At 42.1% G+C, this 24,130-nt stretch overlaps 1 protein-coding gene across 1 annotated transcript in view; it reads right to left on the minus strand.

Annotated features, from left to right (window-relative positions):
• ANKFN1 (ankyrin repeat and fibronectin type III domain containing 1) overlaps positions 1-22,227 on the minus strand; it is a 174,278-nt gene extending 152,051 nt beyond the window's left edge. Inside the window, exon 1 of the mRNA XM_060646482.3 lies at positions 22,146-22,227. The gene's annotated coding sequence lies outside the window, so the exon portion shown is untranslated. The remainder of the gene's footprint in view (positions 1-22,145) is intronic.
• Positions 22,228-24,130: the final 1,903 nt, after the last annotated feature.

The raw sequence follows: 24,130 nt of genomic DNA on the forward strand, positions 1-24,130 counted from the left end.
TTCTTCCATTTGAACATTTAAGTCCCTTTTGTCTGGCTAACTCATGCACAGCGCTGCAGCCTTGGCTTAAACATCATCTCCCAGGGATACTCTTCAAGCTCTTGGGCTGTTAGGGTCCCCACACCGTGGTCCTAGAGCACCTTATACTTGCCCATCGTGACATCTATCACATTTTGTTGCACTAACTTGCTTTCCAACAGCCATTCCCATTTTACTGTAGGAGTTAAGTGCAAAGCCTTTTATTCACTGCTCTATTTCCAGTCTGGCAGAGTTCCTGGCACATAGAAGGCATTCAATAAATATTTAGCGAGTGTTTTGTTGAAGTGCTTAGCATGTGTTTGTTGAATGAATGAATAAACCATTTCAAAGAATAACAGGGGTCTGAGAATTGAAAGGAACCCTAAAGTTCACTTAGTACATCTCATTTTTCTTGCCAGGTGGCAATCCACTGAAGTCTCCCCTCCTCTGATTATCCTTTCTCGATCATCTCAGCCCATAGTGATCACACACTTAGTTTGTCCCCCGCCTGCACCCAGCACTTTTAAGCACGTTCTTGCTTTCTGTTCTCCAGTTGTTTCCCAGACTTTGTCTCATCTCTACAAACGTATTCTCCATCAGGCCCAGCATAAGCCTGAAATTATTTGATGCTTGATTCATTCAATAGCAAACATTTGAACAAGGAGTTGAATGATTGGAGTCTTGTTTTAGGAATATTAGTCTGGGGTTGGGGGAAGGATGGGTTGCATTGGCCAGACCTAGACAGGACTCTAATAATGACCACAGCACAGAGATACAATTTGAAAACAGCTTTGCGTTTTCTTTCCCTCCCTCTCCCATACCCCCAACCCATATCATAATACCTAAACACTAAGCATGTTTGTTCCCTACTCAGCACTACCCCTCCACCCAATTCTACCCCCACTGTTAGTTCACTTGCTTAGGTTATTTGTGAACATGTCTCACTGATGGAAGCTCCTTTGAAGACAGGGATTACATTAAAATTTTTTTTTTTTTTACATTTATTTATTTTTTTTTTTCAACGTTTTTTTTTTTTTTTTTTTTTTTTTTTTTTTTTTATTTTTGGGACAGAGAGAGACAGAGCATGAACGGGGGAGGGGCAGAGAGAGAGGGAGACACAGAATCTGAAACAGGCTCCAGGCTCCGAGCCATCAGCCCAGAGCCTGACGCGGGGCTCGAACTCACAGACCGCGAGATCGTGACCTGGCTGAAGTCGGACGCTTAACCGACTGCGCCACCCAGGCGCCCCACATTTATTTATTTTTTGAGAGACATAGGCAGAGCACAAGTTGGGAAGGGGCAAAGAGAGAAGGAGACACAGAATCCGAAGCAGGCTCCAGGCTCCGAGCTGTCAGCACAGAGCCCGAAGCGGGGCTCAAACGCACAAACCGTGAGATCATGACCTGAGCCAAAGTCGGACGCTTAACCGACTGAGCCACCCAGGTGCCCCGAAGACAGGGATTACATTTTAATTCATTTGTATTTTCCTCCTCTAGCCCTTACACCCCCTGCCCAAGCTGGTGTTTAGCAGGTACTGAGTGCTCAGTAAATATGAAGAAAAACACCTTATTTATGCAAAGCACTGGATGAAGCACTATGGTGAGGTGGGGAACAAAGATGATGAGGTATCTTTTCAAAGATAAAGGGGATTGAGTTAGTGAGAGAGAATGAGTACTTCCTTATGGGATGCTTAGGGAAGATTCACAGAGAGGTTTGCATTTGCACTGGATCTGGCAGAATGAAGACCTCTAGAGGTTGAAAAGAAGAGAGGGAAATGGAGTCAATGCACAGAATTCCTAGCATGTTTAGGGAACAACCAGTAATCCAGTTGGGCTGGAGTAAATGTGGATGGGAAGATCTAATGGAATGTGGGCTGCAGAAAGAGGTCAGGGCTAAACTGGGGTGTGCGTGGATGTTCTGTTTGAGTTTGGGCTTTTTCCTACAGGAGACAGGGATTTGAGCAGGAGAATTTCAGGGATGAGGGTTAAGATCCCTCTGTTCTAGCCATCATGGACCCGGGACCAAAGCACTGAGAACCTGGAAGCAGGAAGACATTGATGGCGAGGGTCTATGGAAAAGGAGATTGGGAGCTGAAAGTTGGGTGCACTCTGGAAGAACTTACAGGACTTGTCCGTGGTGTAGCTAAGAGCGGAGGAAGATGTGAGCATAAGAAAGAAGCTGAGGTTGACTTTTCAAGTTTCAACCTACACGATGGCAGATGATGGCGACAATCCATCAATGCCAGTGCACAAACACAGAGATAATATAGGTATTCAAGTCATGGTCTATGCACATTCTGAAGATAGAGAAAAGAGCAGGAGGCCGAATCCTGGGAGCCATGTGGAATGCTCCCCATGCTCCCCATGTGGGTGCCTGGACTGCTCTGAAGAAGCCATTCAACATCTGTAAAAGTAGTTAGTTCAGGCTGTGACAGATGGGCCAGCGACACATAGGGCCATGTGTAGGGGAACAGGTACAGAGTTTCCCCAGGAAGAGGACTTCCCCATGACATGGTTCCCATCTCAGAGTTGTTGAGCCTGGTGGAGCGAACTCCAGTTTGGGATGAGGAGTATTGAGCTTGAGTCCCCAGGCTGCTTCTCACCAGCTGGGTGACCTTGAGTGACCTTGGGCGAGTTACTTTCTCTCCACCAGGTCTCAGTTTTCCCACATGGAAAATGAGGGAGCAGAGCCAGTTAAATTCAAAGGTTCCTTTTTAGTGGACTCTTCCCTGATTTGTGAAGTGCAACGTTGAGAATTTCAGAATACTTGTGAAACTAGGCCAAGGCCCACCAACATCAGAAGCTAGTAATGTCCACTCTCTCCTGCAAATTCATGCCCATATTTTGAGAACGTCCATAGATCACCGCAGATGCATGTCTGCCCTGCGGTTAGTTCCGTGTGGTTTGTTTGGAAGACATAAATTTAAATTGATCACTTTTTGATGACCTTTTTCTAACGATTTTTCACTCTTTTTTTTTCAGCAAAGATTTTTTTTTTTTAGGGGTGCCTTTTCATTGGAGTCTCAAAATTAAATTATGGGAAGAAAGCAGCAATCCCTTACTGTGGTCAGCAAAGAGTCTGGCCAGCCTACTTCCGCTCCCTAATCTCCTGACCTTCCTTAGGGCGAGGCCGCTCAGTAACGATTCTTTTTTCAAAAATAAAATGTGCTACTTATCAAAAGCTGCTAAAAAGGAGACAAAAAAAAAAAATAGGAAAAGAAAACTAACACCCCAGGGTGTATCTGAACATGCTTATTATGTGCGAAGTTGTTAGTAATGAATGTAAAACTCTTCCTCCTCCTCCCTTGCAATTACTAAGCCCCAAAGAAAAAAGGAAACAGGGGTGGGGGAAGGCAGGAGCTATTCAGTCCAAAGCAGACCTTTTCAAAAGGTGCAAACTGTTCATAGGCATGCTATTTCTTGATTATTTTGTTTTAAGCACTAGTTGACCTTTCAGATGAAAAGTAAAGGCCCCAAAATATCCTGAGAAACTCTTTTTTTTTTTTTCTCTAAGTCTTGGAGACCAGACTCATGACATTCAGAAAAGACTCTCCAAAACGAGATGGGCCGTGTGACTTCTGCCGTGATTTGATGACAGAGTGTTTATCGGAACTAATCATGTGAGATTTTCCAGTGTTGCATTTTTGAGAAATGGGATTCTCTTAAGGAGGTTACAAACACTTCACTGAAAGTTTTCCAAGAACAGCTTCATGCCGCCTCTCGCCAGCCTCTCGCCAGCCGGAGCACCGATGTGATAATCAGGGTCCGAGCTTCTGAAAAGTCTTCTTGTTCTGGCTGCCACCCTCCTTTCAGCCGTCATTAGAATTCTCAAGCTATGAATCCCCTATTGTCTGTGTGAGCCCGGGATCCCCCACACCACGCCGAGGAAGGAATGTGAACCTTCTAGGTCTGGTCCTAAGCCTCAACCCTATCCAGCAGGTCACAAAGCCCCATTTATACTTGGCTCCAAAGTTTTATCATAATTCTTTATCTGCTCAGCCCCATAGATCCTCTAGGGCAGTCAGGAGACGTTTGGTAATGAAGCCCATTTATCCTCATTTTCTCAATTGGCACACTTAAAGTTCTAATATTTATGTTCACACTGTCCTAATTTTGAATGTCAAAGGTACTATGCGAGACAAGGAGCATTGCCAAAGGATAATTGAACCGCACCGAAGAGTTCACCAGAGTCTGATGCGTGATGTGGTTTGTCATATTACCAGTCATTGCATCACAAATAGTTAACTTCAATAGCTTGGTGGAAACATAGTAACAAATGCTGCCATTTATCAAACACCTCTTCCTGTGTGGCATGCAGCGACGTCACTGAATTCTCACACTTTACGAAGAGGATTATCCACTTTTTATTGAAACTAAGGTTCAGAGAGATTAATTAACCTGTTTCTGTGTATTCAGAGGCTGAGCTTAGACTCAAACCCAGATCTCTGACTGCAAAGCTCACGGCATTTGTACCTCACTCCTTTGCCTCTTACCAGAAATACAATTTGTGAGTCGTTTTAAATTAGCATAACAAAGTTATTTTTCATCACAGATAAGCAAAGAATTTTAAACTTAGGGCTGTTAAAAAGGTTTTGGCCAACTGAGTAATGAGATCTCTTCGTATTAGCATGCTGTCAGGTCAGAGTAGGAATTTGTGGCATATATTTCACCTATCAATAGGTGGCAGTATTCACCTAAATCTCTCCAAGAGGAATTAGCACAGGTCACTTACAACCATCCCCAAGGCCATCTACATTTTTTGATGCACTGGGTTTTATCATGAAGAGTAGCATTTACATAATTGGGCTACTAACTGGATCTTCATCATGCCTTCGGAGAGTGAGATTTGGACTCCAGTGGGTTGTTTGGGAGGGGGATGCGCCATCACAGAGACCTTGGGACCCCTCTCCATTCGCAACATTCATTTTGGCCATTTCCTCGAGGGAGGTCTTTGTTTGCAACTGGAAGCCAAAGATGATTTGGGGGTCTTCGTTTACTTTAAGAATGTTCAGCAGAATTTTCAAATAATTTAAAAATGAAATTATTAATACCCTAAGATTTGATAATTCATACATTCATAATTCAGAGAAAGTTTGCTCAGATCAGGACAATAAAGCAACCGGCAGACTTCATGGTTTCAAAGTGGTTTCAAGACCTATGTGCATGTATACTCGCCCATCAAAACATATGAATCTTCACCAGGATGCATGAAAACTGGAGTCCATAAAGTAAGTGCTCAATACACAAGTCAAAGTGGACAAGTTGATGAGGCCAAGTACCAAAGGATAAATGACCTCTGGGTTTTAGGCAGACTCTTCCTCTTTCTCTTATTCCTCTGTAACCTCCCCTTCTTCCTTCTCCTTTTTCCATAAAAAAAATATCTTAATATCAAAAATATCTTTAGTTAAAAGGTATTAGCACAGAATCTGTCTCTATCTGCTGGCTGCTAATAAGAGTCTGCCTGGTAGGATACAATTTTACAAAGTCAGGAAAACAGGTATGGTCATGGATAAAAGGATAAGCTGAGAAATTCTCAGGCCTATTTTTATGTTGACCCCCCCCCCCTTTCATTTGGGATACTTGGAACTGATCATCATAAATGATGGACCAAGAAGCACTGAGAAATTACATAAGATGAGGAGTCCTGACTCTCAGAAATTAAGAAGTTGACTCAAGTGAAGATTCTCAGGAGACTGGATTCTCTCGAAAGAATTCAGATTGGCTGGTGGATGAAGGCAGAAGTCTTCAGAGATGGCATCTTAACTTTTTTTTACGTTCCCAAAAGGGACGAGTATCTTTCTCTGTGCTCACTGTGGCATTTGGAACCATGTTAGCGCTCACGGCATAGTCTACCTTCGTTAGAGTTACTTGTGGCCCCACTTTCCTGGACCGAGACCTCCAGGAGGGCAAGACTCATACCATCCTAACTTTTGAATTGGCTTCTCAGCTCAATGACCTGGGCCTTGTGTATGCTAGATGATGTTCAGTACATACATACGTTTAGCGGAACTGAATTAAAGAGAATTCATATGAATGCATTTTATATTTCTGCCCGTAGGTTAAAAGAGAAATTGCAGCTTGGGTGTTGGAAACCTTGCACAGGTCACATTTCTTGTTTGTCATACGGTTCTTCCATTTTAGGGCCGCATTGGTAAGTGACCGTAGGCATCCCATGCCAAAGCTGACACCACCCCCGGAACTATTAGTTAACTCATTTTATATCCTGGGCAAGGCCATCTTATTTTTGTAGGATGCCCCGGCCACATGAAGGTTAAATGCAGAGGCAGGCAAAAAAGCCATTATAAGGGACGTTAAGTGACCCACATTTACTGTATCATGCCAATCACTAATGTTTCCTGCTTTTGTAGTTTAGAGACCCAACCTGCACTAAAAAGTCGAACACTACAATGCTGTTTCCTAACGGTAGCTCTCATTGTTTCCCATATTAGGGCATAGCAAAGCACAAGGGGAGACATTCATCTTCAAAAGCTTACAAAATTACATTCAACCCATTAGGCATATCAGGAGCTATTGCCACGCTCGGGAAATGAATTACCCAGCTGAATATCACGGGCATAATGAAGTTGTCAGCAGCAACAGTGTGGCTGTAGATTGTCTGATTATGTGTTGGCTGTGCTGGCCATTCAGGGACACACCAGGAAGGAAGTCATTGTCATACCGTCCACAACATTCTCAGCCCTGTCCCCAGCCACGGTAATAAACCTGATATCCTGAGAAGCACATGGAAAACAACAATAACAGCAACAAACGACAAAAAGCATGCCCTTATTCCTGGCATGGCTGGAGTGTGTCCCTTCCTGGGGCTCCCATCTGTCATCTTCTTTAAAAAAAATGACCATGACAAGGAGTGCAAGTTTAGATTCTGGCCCTCCAAACAAACATTTCACAATGGGCTTCCTTAGCCTTTGTTAACCTCAAAATAAACAGCAGTCCAGCAAGAGAGCTTTAACTACGTGGGTGGGATTTACACCTCTCCTGTGAGTCAAAGATGGAGGCAGCCTGAGTTGTTCTTTTCTGCGGAAGGATCTGCCAAAGCAGGGTGATACAGGTAGTGTCTCTTGACATCAACTGGAATCTTCCCAAAGATTCTCTTGGCTTTTTTTTAACCCAAACCACAAAAAACCCATAACAAAACAAAACAAAACAAAACAAAAAAGAAGCCAAACAACTTGAAGCTTTCTCCTCTCTTAATTGAGCAGGTTAAACTAGATGACCTTGAAGCAACTCCGAGCTCTAATATGCTATGATATCAAAAGGCCACTAGAGCACATAGCACATAAAAGAACACCTGCCACAAAGACAAAATGCTTTATTTCTACCCAGCTTCTCAGTTTGTATCGGAAATAGGTTCTCATGCTTTAGAACCAACATGCATGAACTTTCTTTTCCTCTAGTGCAATGAAATCTGCTTTAAGCAGGTGTTATTTATCAAGAATGCTTGCTTTAAAAATAAAAAAGAACGTTGGTGTATTTCACTCACTAACAGAATCCTATATCTATTCATGTTTTCTTTGGATAAAACCAACAAGATGTTGCTGTTGGTGGGACTGGTTCTCTTCATGCACTTACCACATTGCACGTGAGCACTGGACCCTTTGATTACCTGAGGTGGCCCCACTCAGTGGGGAGTGATTTGCATGAGTAATCTGGGTAGTTCTGGTGGTCAGGCAAGCTGTAGAGCAAATTCTTCTCTCTCCACCCTCATTTGTTTTTGTCTCCTGGGCAATAGGTTTTCATAAACAATAGGTTTTCATAAACTCATCTGGGGAAACTTTTTTTGGAGTTTGAGTTCAGGTTTCAGTTGGATTCTAGACCCCTAGACCGAATGTCAGAGAGGGTCCTCTGGCCCTTGGTTAGCTGATAAATAAATCTCAAGAGGTCCTCCCTCTTTTCTAGGTTTTCTTTATTTACTCTAGCCCGAGAGTTCCTTAGATGATCCCCATGTGTCTGGCTTGGGATCCAGTCTCCTGCCAACCTGCTCACCTGCCCAGCCCCACCAGAAACACCCCACCAATTTGACAAATAATTTATCTCCATGACTTCATGACACCAAATCTTAGTAGAGAAGAGAGAATTCTTTGTCACTAATCATGGTGAGAATTCAAAATACTGAAGTAAAGGAGAAGTGAGGATGTTCATCATCTTTGCACATCCAAACACAGTCATGAAGACCTATCCTGGGTTGTAAGACCCAGCAATTATAAAGGGAGTCTACAATGTCACTTAAACGCTGGACCACAAGTGGCACTTTATCCATTCAAATTACTCTCTGATGAAAGGGAAAACTTCTTCCCCTTTCTCCTAACAATGTCAGATCAGGTTTGCCATACAAATTCCAGAAGCATCTGACCTAAAGCACACAGCAGCAAAAAGGCATTTAATGAATTAGAGAAGAAAGAAAAACAGAGGAAGAATCAAAAGGAAAGTTAAAGAGGTTGTAATAACAGTACTTTTAAAGAAGGCTTTAAAGATTCACCCCGTTAACTTTTAGCCCCTTTTCTATTATTCCCGTCTTCCCTTGCAGACACTGGCACAGCCCCTTTCTTTCTGGCCTACTTCTTCTGTCTCCAGACTTCTGTCCCACTTCCCTTTCTTCTCTCCGTCCCAGAGTCTGAACCCCCATGACAGCAGGCCCATGAAGGGCTGAATGGGGTGCTCCGGTCACTTTGTAAGATGGCTCAGTGCAGAGCTTTTTCAAGGACCGCATATGCCAAGTACTCAAAGTAATTCTTCTATGGCATTGTCAGACTTGCCGGATGCACCTCGCAGGAGAGGGAGGCATTGAATGGATTTAGAGGCTCAATGGCTTATTCACTTCATTCAGTATTTGGGGGAAAATCCAAGACTTTGCTCAGAGAGGATTAAAAGGACTGCAACGAGCACTCTCCATCAGTGCTGCCCGCCTAGCTAGGTCAGCCTCCTCCTGGTTTGAAAGGAGGTCACAAAACCTTGCTGATGTCTCCGTTCCTCAACGTTCGAACTCAGTGTATCAAACACAACCAGAGCTAGTTATGCTAAGTGATTTACCTGCGACATCAAGGAAATGTAGGGATTTTTCTGTAACAGTCCCACTCTAAAATGCATTTCCTTCTCAAATGAACACACGTGTGCACACACACACACACATACACACACACACACACACAACCCTTGCTACATAGTCACCATCTCTTCCAGATATGTAAGTGAGAAAATCAAGTGCTTAGGAGCATTTACACTTCGTCAACCAAGTATTAATTTAGTGCAATGTGGCATATGGACAGGAGAAATTGTGGCTATTTTAACTGACTGAAACAAAACCACACAGGCTGAAAAGAGTTACATGTAACCTAGTGAAACACACTTGTCCTTGAACAAGAAGAGTTTATTTTGAGCTTGGCAGGACTGAGTGGTTGAGACAGAGTAGATTCCTGCGTGAGAAGGCATCAGGCGTCACACAAAGACCCCAGGCTTAGACAGGAGTGGTTTTGAGCTCTGCCTGAAAAAGAATCACTGCTGCTTTCCATTAACCTGAAATCATTCCCCTCTTCCTTTCTCCACACCAGTACCTTTATCTGCAGCACCCCTGCCTGGTGGGCCCTGAGGTTCAAGGTGCTGTTGAAAGCGGCAGATAAGGAAGGTGAACTCTCGGGTCCACTGCAGGAAAAAGTCTAGGATATTGGAAATGAAATGCCAGTGAGGGTCAGGAGACGCAGATAAAAGGTTTGCTACTTGTCAGCGGTGAAGCTCTGGCAAGTCACCTGACTTCTGAGTCTCAATTTTCTCATGTAAAAAATGGAATTAATAGTAGTCACCCTGCAAAAGGCCTGAATAGATACATCACAACAGAAGGTTTACAAATGGCCAGTAAGCACACGAAAAGGTGCTCAACTTGAATAGTCATCAGAGAATTGCAGAATAAAACTACCATGAGATACCAGTGTATGCCCACGAGAATGGCAGACATCCAATGTCGGTGGGGGTGTGGAACAACTGGAACGCACATAGATGGTTGATGGGAGTGTGAAACGGTATAATAACCTTAGAGAACTGTTTGGCAAGTTTTTACAAAATTAAATACAACGTGCCTTATGATTCAGCAATTCTGCTTTGGGTTTTATCCAAAAGAGAGGAAAAGAAATACCCACAGAAAGAATTGTACAAGAATATTTATAGCAGCTTTGGTCAAAATCACCAATCTGGAAACAGTTGGAATGTCATCAATAGAATAATGGATGCATAAACTGTGCTATACTTATTCTATGGAATATCACTCAATAATAAAAAGGAATGAACTATGGAGCCACATAACAATGTGACTGAATGAATCACAAAAAAAAAAAAAAAAAAAAAAAACCAAAAAAAAAACCCACCAACACCACAACAACATTATGTTGAGCAAAAGAAGCCAGACACAATAGAATATTTACAACATGATGGCATGTCTGTGAAGATATTTGGCAAACTGATCACAATAGGGATAGAAATCAAAACAGTGGTTGCCTAGGCCTGGGGAATGGGAATAGCTGACTGGATGGTAGTAGAAGGAAACCACCGGGTATGTTGGAAATGTTCTATATTTGATTGAGGTTGTCAGGAGGGTGTATTCAATTATTGAAACATATCTAACCAAACACTTAAAATCTATTCATTTTATTGTATGTAAATTTAAAGAAATAAATGTCTGCTCTAGCTACCTTACAGAGATAGAATGGAAGGCTGAATGAGAAGGTGAATAGAAATGCCATGTAAATCTGCATTGTTGTTGTTCAATAGATAAAACCAAGCACAGACCATATTATGGACAGGCATATGGAAGCCAGGTGCAGATCCCAGGATGTGAACCCAGGCTCCAGCCCAAGGACCAAGCCCATGCTACTAGCCCATGTGATGTCTTTGTGAGAATAAGAAAAGCAAAGCTCTTCTTTTCCCCCTCACTGTGACCCACTGCTTAGAGAGCAGAGATTGGCTGAATGTCACCAACATTTTACCCACTGGGCCAGGCCTGTTTGTACCAGGAACAATCTGCATGGCTCTATACGAGGGCTCTCTTCAAGGCCTTTGTACATACTGTTCCATTTGTCCGTGTCACAAGACTGGCTCTCTTTGACACTTCAGATCTTGGTTTAAATGCCATTTCCTTATGGAGGAAATATTCCGCCCTCAACCCCATGAGTCTTTATCTCAACACCTTTGGGCCTAGAAGCACCAGCCATAATTTGTAATTAGTATTTCCTTTCCTGGTCTTTCTCTGTCTCCTCCTTCTACACTATGTTTTCCATAGGGGCAGGGAGCCCACCTCTTGGTGAACAAGAGGTATAATACCCCAGGGTATAGAAGAGTGCCTAGCACATGGCAGATGATTTACAAATGTTTGTTGAGTGACACGGTCTGATAGAAGTTTGGGGAGGTAGGAAGTTGAAAGCTAGTGACTTTCCCAGTGGGTGATCAGGTAGGGATACACTTGGCTATATAACTGGAGACCCGCAGGGAAAAAGGTTTCAGGGAGGACCATGGGAGGCCAGAGACCTGGCAGCTAGGATGGCTGGGATTAGGAGTAAGACACCAAGAATGGGTAATAACATCAACGTACAAAAAACAATATTTTGGTGTCAAATTTTTATATTTTACAATAATAACATTTTGCTAACGTGCTCTTGATTGGCCATAAGATTTTTCTAGCTTGCTTTTCTGGAAATTCATTTTTTTTTTGGTCATCAAGATTTATAATTTTAGTAACTTTATTTTCAGTTGGTATAACTGAAAGCAAATCAGTTATTAAGCTTATTCTTGGCAAATGCAAGATCATAGATACTTTTTGATAATTTTTGATTTTGAGAGGATCTTTCTGTTGATACAGTTATTACTGGACCTGTTAAGAGTATTTTAGAAGTATTAATAATAATTAGATAAATTTTTTATAATTTTGAAATATCCTTTTTAGTATATCTACAGCTGATGATTCTTGCAGAACCATTTTTCTGAAGATTCAGCTCTTTAAACAAGTTCATTTTGAATAAATATAAACTCAATTTTGAATGTAAATGTATACAGTGGCCTTTTAATATTTCCGCTGACATTTCCTGAAACTTGTGTAGGTCATATAAGAAACTGAAACTGGGGCTTGGGTGCCTGGGTGGCTCAGTGGGTTGAGTGTCCGACTTCGGCTCAGGTCACGATCTCACAGCTTGTGAGTTCAAACCCCACGTCAGGCTCTGTGCTGACAGTTCAGAGCCTGGAGCCTGCTTCGGATTCTGTATTTCCCTCTCTCTCTGCCCCAACCCACTCACATTCTGTCCCTGTCTCTCTCAAAAATAAATAAACATTAAAAAAAAAAAGAAACTAAAAGTGGGGCTATCATTACAGATATTTAAAAGAATAATAAGGAAATGCAATGAATAATTCTACAAATAGAAATTTTACAACTTAGATGACATAGACCACTTTTTCAAAAAACCCAGACTACTGCAATTGCCAATATGAAACAAGTCACTTGAATAGTCCTTTAATTGTTAGGGAAATTCATTCATAATTTTAAAACACCCAAAAAAGAAATCTCCAGGCCCAGGTGGTTTCGCTGGAGAATTTTACCAAATATTTAAAGGAAAATTAACACCAATTTTACACAATCTCTTGCAGAACATAGAAGAGGGGAGAATGCATCCCGATTCATCTTATGAAACTAATATTTACCCTGGCAAAGAAAACAAAGACAGTGCCAAAAATAAGACCACACACTACTATTCCTCATAAATATTATTGTAAAAATCATTAACCAAAGCGTCCGACTTCAGCCAGGTCACGATCTCGCGGTCTGTGAGTTCGAGCCCCGCGTCGGGCTCTGGGCTGATGGCTCGGAGCCTGGAGCCTGTTTCCGATTCTGTGTCTCCCTCTCTCTCTGCCCCTCCCCCGTTCATGCTCTGTCTCTCTCTGTCCCAAAAATAAATAAAAAACGTTGAAAAAAAAAATTAAAAAAAAATCATTAACCAAATATTAGCAATAGAATCCAACAATATATAAAAGAATTAATTATACACCATGACCAAGTGGCATGTATTCAAGGCATGCAAGGCTGGTTCAATATTTGAAAATCAATCAATGTAATTCATCATATCAACAGACTAAAGAAAAAAAAAAACCTCACATTATCATTTCAATTGATGCAGAAAAAGTGTTAGGCAATATTCAACACTCATTCATGATTATTACTCTAAGAAAGATAGTATTAGAGGGAGCATCCTCAGCTTAATAAAGAATATCTACCAAGAAATCTATGTCTAACATGATAGTAAATGTTGAAAGACTGAATGCTTTCCCCCTGAGATCCGGGGCACATCATGGATGTCAGCTCTCATTGTTCCTCTTTATCACAGTACTGGGATTCTTTTTTTTTTTTTTTTTTTTTTTTTTTTAACTTTTTTAAAGGTTTATTTATTTATTTTGAGAGGTGGAGAGGGGCAGAGAGAGGGAGAGAGAGACTCTCAAGCAGGCTACGCACTGTCAGTGCAAAGCCCAACATGGGGCTCAAACCCACGAACCATGAGATCATAACCTAAGCTGAAATTAAGAGTCAGATGTTTAACTGACTGAGCCACCCAGGTGCCCCAGTACTGGGAGTTCTTGTAGTAAGAAGTGTATGTAGTAAAGCAAGGAGAGAAAATAAGACATACAGATACAAAAGGAAGAACTGAAAGTGTCCTTATTTGCAGACAAAATGATTATCTACATAGACAGTGCCAAGGAATCTACAAAAGATTCCTAGCACTAGTAAGTGAATTCAACAAAGATACAGGATACGAAAGGAACACACAAAACTTAATTGTATTTCTGTATACTTGCAATAAATGTATAGACACTGAATTTAAAACTGCAATACCATTTGCAGTTTGCCCTAGAAATGAAATCTTAGGTATAAGTCTAAAAATCGTGTACAGGATCTGTATGCTGACTATAAAACACTGATGTAAAAAATCAAAGATCTTAATAAATGGAGAGATATAACATATCCATGGATTAGAAGATACAACATAGTCAAGATGCCAATTCTCCCCAAGTTGACATCTAGTTTTAATACAATTCCTACCAAAGTCTCAGCAAGAATTTTTGTAGGTAGAGGGCAGATATTTCTAAAACATAGGTAGGAGGCAAAGGAATTAGGGTACGTTCAACAATTCTGAAAAAGGAAACTAAGCTGGGAAGAGCCAGTCTACTCAATTTCAAGACTTATTATCTAACTGCAGTGATGAAAACTGTGTGGTACTGGCAGAGGGAGAGGCGCATAGATCGATGGGACAGAATAAATAAATTAGAAACTAACCTACACAAATATGCCCAACTGGGTTCCTCTGACAAAGTTGCAAAAGTAACCAACAGAGGGAGGATAGCCTTTCAATGAGTTGTGCTGAAGCAGATAAACATCTATAGAAAAAAAAAAAAAAAAGGAAAGAAGGAAAAAAGAAAAAAAAAATAAAAGAAACTTGACCTAAGCCTCACACTTGATACAATCATGAGCTAAAATGTAACATGTAAACCATAACCCTCTAGAAACACAGAGGAGAAAGTCTTCAGGATCTAGGACTCGGCAAAGAGTTCTTAGACTTGATGCCAAAAGCACACTCCATAAAATGAAAAACTGATAAACTGGGCTTCATCCAAATGAAATTTTGCTTTGTGAAAGGATGAAAAGACAAGCTGCAGAATGGGGAAAGAGATTTCCTAGCCGCGTATCTGACAAAGAACTGGTATCCAGAATACACAAAGAATTCTCAAATGGGCAAAAGATATAAAGAGACATTTTACCAAAGGGGATATTCAGATGGCAAATAAGCCATAAACACATGATATTATACTCACCATCATTAGCCATTAGGGGAACACACAATGAGAGGCCACTACAAACCAAGCAGAATGGCTAAAATAAAAAAATAGTGACAACACCAAATGGTGGCAAGGATGCAGAGAAAGTGGATTACTCATGGTGCCAGTGGGGATGTAAAATGGTATAGTCACTCTGGAAAACTGGGAATTTCTTAAAGCGCTAACCATGCAAATGACCTATGTCCCAGCAATTGCACTACTTAGGCATTTATCTTAGAGAGATGAAGACTAGTTTTGGCACATGTACACGAACGTCTATAGCAGCTGTATTTATAATAGCCCCAAACTAGGAATAAACTAGATATTCTTCAATGGAAAGATGGTTAAACAAATAGCCATAATATGGAATACTACTCAGCAATAATAAGGAACAGACTTCTGGGGCGCCTGGGTGGCTCAGTCGGTTGAGCGTCCAGCTTCGGCTCAGGTCATGATCTCATGGCTTGTGAGTTCGAGCCCCACATTGGGCTCTGTGCTGACAGCTCAGAGCCTGGAGCCTGCTTCTGATTCTGTGTCTCCTACTCTCTCTGCCCCTCCCCAGCTCATGCTCTGTCTCTCCCTCTCTCTCTCTCTCAATAATAAATGTAAAAAAAAAAAATTAAAATAAGGAACAGACTTTGGATACACATGACAACCTAGGTAAATTTCTAAAGAATTATGCTGAGTAAAAAAAGTCAGTCTTAAATGGTTACATACTGTATTATTCCATTTATAGGACATTCTTGAAATGCAAAAATATTAAAATGGAGAAGAGATTAGTAGTTGTCAGGGGTTAAGGAGGGAGTGGGTGTGGTTATAAAACTAAAGGGCAACGGCAAGGATCTTTGTGGTGACAGAAGTGTTCTGTTTTTTTTTTTTTTTAAATTTTTTAAATGTTTATTTATTTTTGACAGAGAGAGAAAGAGAGAGAGAGTGTGAGAGAGAGAGAGAGAGAGAGAGAGAGAGTATGAGTGGAGGAGGGGCAGAGAGAGAAGGAGACCCAGAATTTGAAGCAGGATCCAGGCCCTGAGCTGTCAGCACAGAGCCCGATGTGGCACTCAAACTCACAAACTGCAAGATCATGACCTGAGCCGAAGTCAGATGCTCAACCGACTGAGCCACCCAGGCACCCTAGAAGTGTTCTGTTTCTTGACTGTGTCAATATCAGTATCCTGATACTGATATTGTTGTCATAAGATGCAAGATGTTATAATCAGAGAAAACTTTGGGATCTCCTTGTGTTATTTCTTACAATAGCATCTGAACCTACAGTTATTTCAAAATTAAAAGTTTAAATTTTTTCTTAATGTTTATTTATTTTGAGAGAGAGACAGAATGCAAGTGGGTCAGGGGCAGAGAGAGAGGGAGACACAGAGTCTGAAACAGGCTCCAGGCTCTGAGCTGTCAGCACAGAGTCCCACGCGGGGCTCGAACCCATGAACTGTGAGATCATGACCTGAGCCGAAGTCCGACGCTCAACCGACTGAGCCACCCAGGTGCCCACCAAATTAAAAGTTTAGTTAGGGGCGCCTGGGTGGTTCAGTTGGTTAAGCTAGTGATTCTTGATTTCGGCTCAAGTCACAATCTCACAGTTGTGAGATCAAGCCCCACACTGGGCTCTGCGCTGCTTGAGATTCTCTCTCTCCCTTCCCCTCTGCCCATTTCCCCTGCTTGCATTCTCTCTCTCTCTCTCTCTTAAAAATAATATTTATGATTAAAAAGTTGATCAGCTGTGAAAATAGTCTGCTTCAGTTGTCTGATATTTAACCTCCATCAGTGCTTCTGTGGTATGAAAGCAGACGCAAGCACAGAGGACCGGTTCTGGTAACACCGTGCCTATGTCTACCTGGAGGGCAGCAAGCTGGTGCAGAAGGGCAGAGAGATTTTGTACAAACAAGTTTTCTAGTGGCGTGAGGGTATGTTACCTGACATACTGCTTACCCAGGATCTAGTGCAGGGCTTTGCACAAAATTAAAAATCAGTAAGTAGCTACTGAAGGTAATATTGAATAAAAAGATACTTTCAGAAATCTGCTGTTTTTGCCTCAGAGTTGGACTGTTTGCTTGTTGCTCAAATCTAATGGAATTGTTGGCCCTCAGATTCCCTAGCAGTGACAAGGCAAAGATAAAGTTACTTGTCTGAAAATTTGGTATGCAACTCACTCAGCAATCAAAGGAACTAGAAAGCCAAAGGAAGCCAAAGCGAGCCAAAGCAAGTGGTCTTGTAGAGTAGACAGAGCATGGGTTGTGAATTCTTTCACCCAACAAATCCATTCCAGAGACATTATCCTGCAGTTATCCATCCGCAAATGTGCAATTGCATATAAACAGTGCACATTTCATTGCTTCTGGTTGCCAAAAGTTGGAAAAAAAAATATTCAATAGATTTAAATATACCATGACAATCCTCATAATGAAATACCATGCAACTATTAAAAAGGATCTGGTGCATAGGTATTATTGACACAGAAAGATACTCAAGAAAAAAATTTAAAAGCAAGTTCTAGAACAGTTCTAATTTTTTTGTATAAAAAATGTATACGTATGTCTCTAGGTTTAGTAGTATATACTAAAAAAATAGGAAAAAAATGTACTCTGTGCTATGAACATGGTTATCTTGGGAGAAAGTAGGATTATGAGGGACTTTAACTCAGTTCTCTATTTCCGTATGTTTGAATAGGTTATACTGATATCGATAACTTCTGTAAATCACACAAAGGTGTTTTCTTTCCAATTTTTTTAAATGTTTATTTATTATTGAGAGACAGAGACAGAGCATGAGCAGGGGAGGGGCAGAGAGAGAGGGAGACACAGGATCCGAAGCAGGCTCCAGGCTCTGAGTTGTCAGCACAGAGCCCGACGCAGGGCTGGAACTCGTCAACTGCGAGATCATGACCTGAGCCGAAGTCGGATGCTCAGCCTACTGAACCACCCAGGGGCCCCCAAAGGTGTTTTTCTTTTAATGATGGAGGATGGCCCTTGGAGTTTGAAAGACTTGTGTTTGAAATTCAACACTTCCATTAACTATAAATTTGGACAACTTACTTCATCTCTCCAATAAGTATGTTTAGGGGCCCCACTTTCCTTGTCTGTAAAATGGGGATAATCCTACTTACCTTACAAAGTTATCATGTGAGTTCAGTGAAGGAAAACAAACATTTGATCTGGGGCCTGGCTCAAAGCAGTTAATTTATAAAATACAATTTGTATGCATTTGCCACTGCCTCGGCTGTGGGAGAGTGCCAGATTTCTGATTAGGGCCCTTGTCTACAACTTCTCAACTGTAGAAAATATTTATAGCCATAAGGCCTGTTGACTCATTGAATTTCCAAGACTGGCTACTTCCTGTCAGGTGTTTCCTGTTCTCATCCAAGACCCAAAATAAAAGCAATATGCAGTTTCAATACCCAGGTTTGGTGTTCGTGGTCTGTAGACATGCCCTTCCTTCACCCTTCATTCAGCCACCCAGATCCAGGATTTCACTGCCGCACATCTACTGGCAAGCTAGCTCAGTGTAGACAGAAGTCCTTCAAAACTCTGAATCTTCATCATCTAACGAGCTCAGCTCTTCTGCACTGATGGCAAAGCTATCAGGGCATTGCTTGACGGGACTTCTTACCTGTAACTTTGAGAGATGAGAAAAGTCCGCACGAGAAAGCCTCAGGTTGGGCCATTAATTATATTACCCACTTCTAATGTCATATGGTGAAAGTGGGATGAGGTAAGCCGGCATTTTAGGGCATTTTGAATTAAACTGAGCCATTATGATTGTGTCCTACATTATTATATGCTGTGTACTGGGAGACTCTGTGATCCTTCGTGTCCAGAAAGAGGCACTCCAATCCAGCAGTGAGCAGGCTGCCAGAAAGGAGCCGGACCAGAGTTTAACTCAAGCTGATTGGTAGAAGAGGCGACAAATCTGGATCTGATGCAGGTCAAACAAGCCTAGATAGTCCCTCTCATGGCCGAGGTGCGACACTAATGCATGGCTCATTTCTGCCTGTGCTGTGGATGTCTGGGGATTATATGAGCCCTTTTGATGACAGCAAACCCACTAACTCTGGAGGAATGCCATCTTTATGAAACTTTGTGAGAACACTTCCTATGGCTGTTGATACATGCCGCTGGCTCCTGTTTTCTCTCTCTAGGGATGATGCGGAAAACTAGATTAGAAAACAATTACCGTGTTTTAGAATTAGTGGTTTCAATTCTTTCAGACTGCTTGTGTGCATGAGCTTCCGGTGCTGAACTCTGGGATTTGATTAAGGTGGAGGGACCCAAAATCTGAGGAGCAGACCTCCCAATTCGGAAGTACGGATAGGGGGCTCTCAGCCTGATGGACAAACAGTCAGATACCTGAGGACTCTATCACAACACCCTGCCGATTATTGCCATCTGCCTGTGAAACTGATCTTTCTCTTGCCCTCAGAGCCCTGCAGGAACAGCAAGGGAAGATGTCATTTTTGCAAACGCATAGCTTCTCGAGCTTGGTATCTGACCCATCAATACTGACCTTGGGACTTGCAGTTTGATTCATTTTCTTAAAAAAAAAAAAAAACAACAAAACGCAATTTCCTGTGTCTAAGGAGGGGGGAAAGGTTAAAAAATATCATTATAAAGGCTCCAAAGATTTTTAGGACATCAAATTGCTCTGACAAACCATTTTTATGAGTTAAGTGTAAAGGAAACAGAAACATACGGATTAAATTTCCCTTAAAATACACATGGGCTTAAAAATTAAGGGGGAAAGAAGGACTTGGCAATGTGGGTTTCAGACTTTGCCAAACCCCAACTCCTGAGAAATAACTTGAGATGCTTGACGAACCCAAAAAGCAGCTGGGTTTGCCCTGTGCCCTCACTGAGCGACATCTAGAGTCCCATGTGATTGGAAGCTGTGTAACTGAAATATGCTAATTTATAAAGTCATGCTCTGATTCTTCAAACTCCCCCAAACAGTCCCTGTTCATAAAATTTCCCCCTGAAGGCCTCGTCCTCCTCCGGGTTCTCCTTGTATCCAGGCAAAATCACAGATCAGCATTATAATTCCCATTTCATGGATGAAAACATCCGAGCTCGATGAGGTTTAAACGAGATGGTTGGTGGCAGCTTTCTCAAGACAGAAAGTTTACCCATATGCACCCCACACCTGCCTTGGGAATAAAAGAAAGTCACTGGTTCATTAAGTTCTATAATGGATTCATAGATAGATGGCCAGTATAAACCCCCCGTCGAGCACTGAGAATTCAGAGCAGTGTGTATGAATTTGTATGGTATTCATTCATTCATTCATACATTCCATAAACAAATGCTTATGGAACACAAATGCACTACTGGGATCACAAAAGAGAACAGGAGAAGGAGCAGCTAACAGTTGTTGGGGTTTTCTATGTGCGGGAGATTGTGATAGCCCCTTACCGTGAGCACAGTGTCCTAGTTAATGCTCACTTGAACATTCAGAGGTCTGTACTATGACTATCCCTGTTTTACAGAAGAGGACGGAGGCACAGTGGGATTTAGTTAATTTGCCTAAGATTGCCTAGAAAGGGCAGATCTAGGATTCAAAGCCACGATTGGTGTTAAAGACACATGGATTCTGCCTTCAAGGAAACCTAGCACCTTCTGGGCAAGCTAAGACATATGTATTCAAATGTAAATATAATAAAGAGTGATAAACGTCCCAGAGACATTCAGAGCACGGAAGCATTAGCTTGTACTGAGATCAGAAAGGCTTTGTGTAGAAGGCAGCACTTGCATAAGATTTTAAAAGATGGGTAAGATCCGAATACCAGGGGAGAGGTCAGAGTCATTCCTGCCTGGAGAACATCTGAGAGAGACGAGGGAAGAGAGAAGGAAGCCTAGGCACAACAGGAGGTCCTGCAGAGATGCACAGAAATCATACCAGAGGCACCTTTGACTCAGGCAAGTGCAATTATGTACCATCAACCGAAACAAAAGAAAACAAACCCTCCAAAATAAATTGCTCGGGCCATTTCATCTGTCATTGCCTAGAAAAATGAGTAGAAGACAGGAGGAAAAGCCTGTTACTTCCTCAGCTGGTTCTGACTCTGAGAACCTCTCATGATGTGAGCACCTCACAGCGCGAAGTGATTCTGGAGAAGAAAGGTGGACGTTTTTGCACAACAGAGCCCCTAACCATGTTAGCTAGTACTCAGGTGATTAGCTAAGTTCCAGGGCTTAACAGTCTATGCTACTGTTACTGACAGGGAGCGATTTTGGTCATCTGTGACATTTAATTGCTGATTTTAGAACTTAAACCCCCTGTATAAAATGCAAATCCACTATATGTGCTTACTTTGTAAATTGTAAATGAACCCTTGAAATTAGAAGGGTCAAGTTGTTTAAAAAAAATTAATCCAAATGAAATGTAAATTGTGCATAAAAATATATTAACCTCTAAATAGATACAACAAGAAATATCCTCCTTCAAAGACCCCAACAATTTGCTCACTTATGTATGACAAACTAGGCATAGAAACTTTGGACAGTTTCCGAAATGCTATTTATTATTAATAGCAGGGGCTTCAAGACCTAAGGGTGGGAAAGTCAGTAAATAGGCAGCGGGGCTGAGAAAGTTTATCAAAGAAAATACAGGGAGGTTGATTTGTCAGAGTAAGAAATTAAAGAACAGTGAAGAAAATGCTAATATGGGATGAGTTGACATGATACACATGTGACAAATATCTCATAACTTCGCTCCTTTTTCCTCCAAATACAAAAGGTATGCTCATTTTAGAAAAAGTAGGATATATATTTTTCAAAAATGCAAAAGATAAATAGGGGAAAGCAAAAAGCACCCATAATCCTGTCAGAGAGAAAACCGTTGTATCTTTTTGTGTATTTTCTATCCACGTATATATCTTCTGCATATTTATGTGAATCCATGCTCTGTATCAGTGGTTCTCAAACTTTAACTTATATCAATTTCACCTGGCTACTAAGACATGCACTGGTGTGGGCTCACTTCCCAAGTCTCTGATAGCAGGTCTGGGCGGGCCGGGGAATGTGCATTTCCATCAGGTTTATAGATGTCGCTGCAGCCGGCTGCCTGTGGGCTGGGGACCACACTCCGAGTGAGATCCGTTGCTCTGTGAGCTTTTGATTCTTGCTCTTTTCACTTCATATTAGAAAATACCTTTTCTCAAGGCTGTGTAATATTTTATTACGTGATTTGTTAACTGTGCCCTATTGTTGAACCCACTGATTGGAGGAGGTCATATTTTTAAGAAACAATGCTAAGGTGAGTAAGATGTACCTGTAGCCTTGAGACCGAGGAGGGAGCACATCTAAGGCTGTGGGAGACAAAGAAACGTTGACACTCTTACGGTTACTTTGGATCTTAGAGCATCATGAATGCGCACACCACCGAAAGGAAGGGTCCTGAGTGAATCATTTCAGGTGCGCAGCAAGGACCTCACAGGCCTCGGGGGGCTGTGTCTTCTGAGACGGGCCCATCGGTTCGTCTGAAATATGCAGAGGGAGAGAAGCAAGACAAGAGCCTAAGAGGCCGACGTCTGATCCGCAACCGGCTAAAAATCTAGCTCCAGGGGCAGCCTGATAAGCTCAGGGTTCCGCAGGGACCTCTGACGGGCGCCCCCAGCGAGCAGGCTCTAAGCACGAATAGCAGCGCCGTGGGGCGCGCTCTGGCCCTCCTGCCTCCTCCTCCTCGGCACCAGCAACACAAACAGTTAAACCGCCAGCGGCTCCCAAACAGTGGTTTCCGCCCTCAGCGACTGCCAGCCCCTGCAGGCTCACCGCACGCAGCCTCGGAGGTCTGGCTCCCAGCGCCTCTCTGCCCGACGCCAGAACAATGAGAGAGGGAACTGCGGCCGCCGCAGAGCTGCGGGGCCCACGGTCCGCTGCGGCCTCCCCGGCCCACGGGTGCCCCTCGCCCCGCGCCTCCGCCTGGCTTCTCACCCCGGGACGTCCCCCGGACGCTCGCGGGCGTCCACATTCTCTAGTTGGCTCATCGTCTGGTACTGTCCCCGAGGAAGAATGCTAATCACGGTGACTGGTGGTACTAATCACTGCGGGTGAACCCGGGAAAATAAGAGTCACGGTGGGACCCATTGTTGCTTGAACGGTGGTATTTACCAAGCACGCTGTAGATGTTATATTATCTAATCTAATCCTCACATTGGCCCTAGGAGCTCAGCACTATCACTCTTCCCGTTTGTACCAACAAAGAAATAAATGGAGGACCAGAGAGGTTGAACCACTTGCCCAATGCCGCTCAGCAGACAAGGGAGGGAGGTGGACTTAAACCCAAATCTATCGGACTCAAAAGTCCATGTTCCTTATCACCACTCTAATCAGCTTTTTAAAGGAAGGTATCTAATATTTGTTTAATCTTCTCTTCATCAGATTCATATAAATGCCAGAGAAGGCCAAGCATTTTACTTTTTTAGAGAATCTTCAATGGGAGGGTAGATTGCTAATAGCTTATTTTAAATGTTTGTTTTTTTATTTTTATTAGAGAGAGAGTGTGTGTGTAAGAGCAGGGGAGGGGTAGAGGGAGAGAGAGAATCTTAAGTAGGTTCCACACTCAGAGTGGAGCCCGACATGGGACTCAAACCTACAACTCTGGGATCATGACCGGAGCTGAAATCAAGAGTTCGACACTCAACTGACTGAACCGCCCAGGTGTGCCCTAATAGCTTATTTTAAATCAGCCAGGAGAAAGTCCCCTGATTTCCTGGGTTATTGGTTCACCACCCATGGTACTGAGATCATAGGAAGGGTGTGGGCATAGTGTACAAGGGACTCTGAGTTATCCCATCAGTTAGAGGTTTCAAGAGAAGTTTCTATCCTATTAAGATAAACTGAATTTTTTAAATCTATAATTTTAGTATTGATATATATATGCTATATGATATGATATATATTAGTATCGATATTAGTATTGATACATATGTCATATATATATATGGTAGTACTAAGGACTAATATATACACGTATATACTTAACATGTATACATATATGTGTACATATAAATATACAGTATGTGTCTATGTTACTAAATATACATTACTAAATACATAATGTGTATCGATTACTAAACATATACGTTAATAAATGTATAAAGAGAGCTATCTCTATATCATGGTGGGACCCACATTTCTTCATGGAGCATAGAATAGTGGTTCTCAAACATTTGTGTGCATTGGAATCACCTGGAGGGTCTGTTAAACCAGACTAGTGGGTGGGGGGGGGGGGTACCTGGGTGGCTCAGTCGGTTA

Source organism: Panthera onca, chromosome E1 (genome assembly GCF_046562875.1).
Source record: "Panthera onca isolate mPanOnc1 chromosome E1, mPanOnc1 haplotype 2, whole genome shotgun sequence".
In the NCBI taxonomy this organism is placed as follows: domain Eukaryota; kingdom Metazoa; phylum Chordata; class Mammalia; order Carnivora; family Felidae; genus Panthera; species Panthera onca.